Raw genomic sequence first — 5,262 nt, 5'->3', positions numbered from 1 at the left:
CCTGCCTGCCTGCTGCCATGTTCCTCACCACATAGACTCTGACACTCTTAAACTGTGAGCTCCTGGCTTTTGTTATTGTTTATTTTTTAACAAAATCTCAATGGTTAGATTTTTACCAATGAAGACTCTGGAGCCAGATGCTGGGGTGAAAGTCTGTTAGCTCAGAGAGACAGAGAAAGCATTTCCTCCTCCTCAGTGGACATCCCAGGAAGAACGCCCAGCAAACCACCTTCAAACTGAATGTCCCTTCCTTCTACTTCCTGTGTGTCTCTCTATCTGTCCTCCTGACTCCCTCTCACTCTCTATGGTTTTTCTTAATAATTTTATGTTCACTTCCTGTCAACTGGTTGCTTGCTTCACCTTTTGACTTATGGTTGACTTTATTTAATCCTGTTTATAATATTGGAGCAGAAAGCTCTTGGATTAAAGGTGTGTGCTAAGGTTGAGCCACACCACAACTAAAGACAGGTTTTTCCAGTAAACACATAATCTCAGGGTTCACAGTGTGATTAAATATCCTGCAACAAGCCCCTTATAAACAAGTTTCTGTTTATAAGTTGTCTTGATCATGGTATTTTGTTAGAGGAATAGGAAAGTAACAAACATATACAGCAAATGTTCTTACCCAGTAAACAGGTGGCTCTCAACCTTCCTGAGGCTGCTGTGACCCTTTAGTTGTGGTGACCACCAACCATAAAATCATTTTTACTGCTACTTCATAACTAATTTTGTTACTTTTATGAATAATAATGTAAATATTTGTGTTTTCTGATGGTCTTAGGCAACCCCTATGAAAGGGTCATTCAACCCCTAGGGGTCTCCACCCACGATTGAGAAGCACTGCAATAAAACATCTCCCCAGCTGCAAAGATTTCAGGTATCTGTTTCCCAGTATCAAAAGCTTGGCTCTTTGGCACATTTTGCACCTCTTCTCCCATGCTGTTACGTGAGGGCACCGAGGGGAAGATGTCCAGTCTTCCTCTCCACTAGCTGACTGTTTTTTTTAATTTAAATGTTATTATTATCATTATTACTGTGTCTATGTGTACACATGTATCGTGGCCAAGGTTTAGAGGTCAGAGCGCACTTGAGGGAGTCTGTTCTCTCCTTCTACCATGTATAGCCCAGGGATGGAAGTAGGGTCTTCAGCTTTTGCTGCAAGTGCCTTTGCCTACTAAGCCATCTTGCTGGACCCCAACTCATTTCTCTCACATGCCAGGCCTGCTTTGTCCCAGTCACCTGCCTCACTCCTTGTGAGAGTGTGCAAGTGTGTAGGGGTGGGGAGTTGAGAAGCGAAGCCATGCAACAAAATAAACTAGGATAAATTGGAAGATGATTATATGCATTCTGATAGGAAGCAATGGTTCAAAATTCTGTTTAGGACTATAACAAAAACATGAGATATTGAGGAAAAATTAAATGTTTGGTTTTAAGAAGCTTCAAATAAGATGCTTTAGATTAAGAGGAAGTTGAGCTTAATTTGTGAGCATAACTTTTTTCTATGTTGTTCTATGTTGAAGCAGTTGATTTATTATTAAGATGTTCCAGCAATGATCTCGTCACACTTCTGACAGGAACCGTCAGTGACTGAGCTAGACACACGTGCAGGTAACAAATGTAAAATCACTTCCTTGTAAAAACAGTTTGACTTGCATTTTTAAAACCCTGTAGTCTTCTTCTTCTTTCAATAATACACACACACACACACACACACACACACACACACACACTTTGCTAGCATGAGTCTGTAAAGAAATCCAGTAAGAGCAAGCAATCTTCCTTCTTTGAGGTTGTATTATCTTTTCAGTCTGTTAGAGGTTGCTAATTTCATTGTTTCATTAGACTTAAAAAAAAATGTCTGAAAGTTGCCAGGTATAGTGATGCATACTTTTAACCCTAGCACTTGGGAAGCAAGTTTCATAGTTCGAGCCTAGTCTAGGCTACAGAGTGAGTTCCAGCCAGGATTGCACAGAAAAACTTTGTCTCAAAAAACAAAATATAAAATGTCTGAAAGTCAGTTTTCTAATTCACCCCACAACATAAAATCAGCGGCTGCTTAAAGCAAAAATATCTAGTTCATTAAGGTACAGCTGTACTGGGGAGCCTTCTGCAGGGAACTCAGAGGCTCACTTCCCAAAATACTGTGGTGTAATGAGCTCATCCAAGGGGGCGGGGCAAGGTTGGGCGTGGTTTCATGATTCTATTTTTAAAGAATTTATAAGCCCATCCTTTATTGCTTAAGTCTGCAGACAAGGGAGAGACGAATCTCACGTAGTAGGTAGAGGCAAACTCCGTACTTATCTGGGTTTCCGCAGAAAATCTAAAGGGTAACAGTACATTAGTTTCAACAGAGACTGGAATGATCAGCTCTCTGACCAGTTCTAAAATCCAAGGAGTGAGGCCCCGGGACAGCCCAGTGCAGGCTGCTTTTGCCAGTTCCCAGGCTGCTTGGTTGGTGCGTGCTATGCTAGCTTCTCTCTGTGAAACAGAAAGGTCAAGTCGTCCAGAAGTGGAGCTACAAGAAGGGGACTTGACACCAAATTATGTCGTCACACACCGCTCTCACACTTAAAGTAATTGCAGACAGCCAGGCGACTTTCCTCGCCAAGTAAATCTAGTCTTGCTAGTATGCACCTTAAGGTTCTCTAACGCGGGCTCCTCCATTCCTCGCCCTAGCTTTCTGTCCTACCTCTGCCAGAAGTTTTCTTAGGATATCCTTGAAGGTTAATGTATTTTCCAGAGAAAGATCGTGGAAAGATCATCTTAAGGGGTATGTTGAACCTGGTAAGGACGGATGAGGCTGGGGACTATAAAGAGCAGATTGAGCAACTTAGTTATGGGGGCGCTGACTTCACAACTCAACCTAGGACCCCCAGGTCTAGTAGGTGGGGTAGACATTAGACCTTTTTTGTTCTCTGGGATCTTGCAAAGTACCTGGCTGCTAGTACGTCGTTGGTGCGATGCGGGGCGGGGGAGGGCGGGGGAGAATCTGGAGGGAGGGGGAGCATTTGGAGGGAGGATCAGGATAAGCGGTCAATGGAGTTCTTGGAGGAGCTTTCCTCTTTGGGTCTCACTTTCAGTAAACTTTCTAACAGAGAAGCAAGCCCCTGGATTATTACCTGGAGCTAAGGGCCAGAGGGATTCTTGCAGGCAGCTTTAATAGTGGAGCTGTGTCATCGAACAACTGGTTCCAGTAGACTAAAGATAAAAACTAGTCGTGCTAGCAGAGAATACCGCAGGCGACTTTTGTCGAAACTTTAAAGTACAGCCTGTGCATCTGAACTGAGTCAGGGCGAGACGGAGCCCGGCTGCTTGCAAGCCTCCCGCAGCGACTGAGAGCTCGTCCTCCGGGCAGGTCCTAGGGAGGATCTGGAGCCACAAACTCCGGCCGAAAGGACGCGCTCTGGCCACAGATTGGGAGCACAAGCCCGGGGCGGGGTGGATCCTCATCGCCGCTCCGCCCGGTCCCGCCTCCATCTCCACCCTGCGCCCCGGGGCCCGAGGGTGGGAGGGCGGAATTTCCCAGCGCGGGGGCTCCCACGTCCTGGGCCAGCCGGCAGGCCCTTTCTGTTTACGGAGAGAAAGGGGAAATGGAAAAGGCGGGGAAGAGGCTGGCGTCGGCTGCGCCGCCCCGGGGCCGGTTCAGAGGCCGAGAGTCAGGGGCCCGCAGCGCACCGGTCCTCCCGCTGCCGATCGCCCGGCCTCCGGTCTGCCGCCCGCCCTCGGGACGCTCGCACGCCTGGCTCCGGCAGGCTGGCCACCCGCTGCCCACCGAGCTCGAGTTCTGGGCGGGCACACGGAACACTCAGGTAACAGGGTTTGGGATGCCCTGCGTGTGTTTCTGGGGCGTCCTATCTGGATGCCCGGGGGTTCCCACTCAGAAATGGAGCGTGCCTCCCCCCCAGGGGACACTCGGATGGCCCGCTGCACGCAGGTACAGTTGGAAAGCACCTTGCGCAAGGCCGCGGGGAGGTGTGGACTCACGCACGGCTCCTCCCCCTTCCTCCTTCTTCCCGGATCCCGGGTGACCAGTCAGTGCCGGCCTGGGCTGTGGCGGGGGACGCGAGCACCCGCAGTCACCGCGTCTCCTGCGGGGGACGCTGCCTGGACGGCTGCACTCTGGTTGCTGAGCCTGGGTGAGTGCAACTTGGAGGCTGAAGGACCCTGCTGAGGTCACTCAGTTGCTGGGCTTCTTTTACCATAAGCAAAGCTTGCTTATCTTAAGGGGCCAAGTGGGTCGAAAGGGAGTTGTGGGAAATAAATTTGTGTCCAGAAGGAAAACAAAATCAGTTTTTTGATAAAATGGAAGGGAGAAAGGGGGGAATAGGTAAAGCCAACAAACTTGCTTAGCGTTATAAGACTTCTGCGGAAGCACCCGACTTTGATGGATTGAGGCTTGTGTGTTCTGGCTCTTAAAGACTGTATCCTATAGGAGAATAGAAACAGGAGACTTGAGACATCTTGAAGTTTTTAACAAGAGTGGATTTGATTCTGCAGGGCTAGGAAGCGTGTTTCTGGGACTTTTTCAAAAGAAAACTATATAAAGAGATATGTGAAGGAGCAAGGGTTGTTTCAATGGGGGAAAATCCCTTTTTAAAATGGGAACTAACACAGGCATCATCCCCCATTGCAAGGCAGACTATCAAGACTGTATGCAGTCTGCATTTACTTGCTGGGCAACTCGAGGAGAGGCTCATTTGTGTGGATGGATGTTAACAGCCGAGAGCCTTACATTCCTGCTTTTGATTTTTATAGCTGCCTTCTGAAATAGTTCTAAGTTAATTTCTAGTTAATGTTTTGAAATGTAATTACAAAAAAACAAAACCAGTCTTTGACTGCATTTGGAATAGCTATCTCTAAAACTGTACTAACTCTGCATCCTGCTAGGTGAGGATTTTTACCTGAGTCCGGGATCAAGCATTTTAAGCTGAGCATGTTTGTCACTAAACTGGAGTGCCTTCACCATGCACAGAAAGGGGCGCTGGTCTTGTGTAGCTCTGAAACCATTGGCTAGAGTGTGGTCTGCTTAGTTGAGCCAGGAGGGCACAGGACCTTTTCATGTTCCAGAGGCTGTTGAGGCATCTGGGTTGCTGGGCAGCAGATCTTTGTGACAAGAACCTCTCAGGAATTGAGCAAGCTCTACAGAAGGTTTCAGAGTTAAACACCCCTCTATCTCCCTGTCCTCCCCCACTGTCTGTCTTGTCCTCATATAGCCCTCTCTCTCTCTCTCTCTCTCTCTCTCTCTCTCTCTCTCTCTCTCTC

At 47.7% G+C, this 5,262-nt stretch overlaps 1 protein-coding gene across 2 annotated transcripts in view; it reads left to right on the top strand.

Moving 5' to 3' along the window:
- Nucleotides 1–3,520: 3,520 nt before the first annotated feature.
- The window catches only part of Map3k8 (mitogen-activated protein kinase kinase kinase 8), a 25,011-nt gene continuing 23,269 nt past the window's right edge, over nucleotides 3,521–5,262 (top strand). Inside the window, exon 1 of one of the 2 annotated variants that reach the window (XM_028778204.1) lies at nucleotides 3,521–3,809. The gene's annotated coding sequence lies outside the window, so the exon portion shown is untranslated. Of the gene's footprint in view, nucleotides 3,810–4,040; nucleotides 4,137–5,262 lie in introns of those variants that run through there. The other variant, XM_028778203.1, reaches the window with a different exon arrangement.

This window comes from Grammomys surdaster, unplaced genomic scaffold, assembly GCF_004785775.1.
Source record: "Grammomys surdaster isolate TR1022 unplaced genomic scaffold, NIH_TR_1.0 328, whole genome shotgun sequence".
NCBI lineage: Eukaryota > Metazoa > Chordata > Mammalia > Rodentia > Muridae > Grammomys > Grammomys surdaster.
The sequence above is the reverse complement of the archived record's forward strand: the minus strand, read 5'-3'. Positions and strand labels throughout refer to the sequence as shown.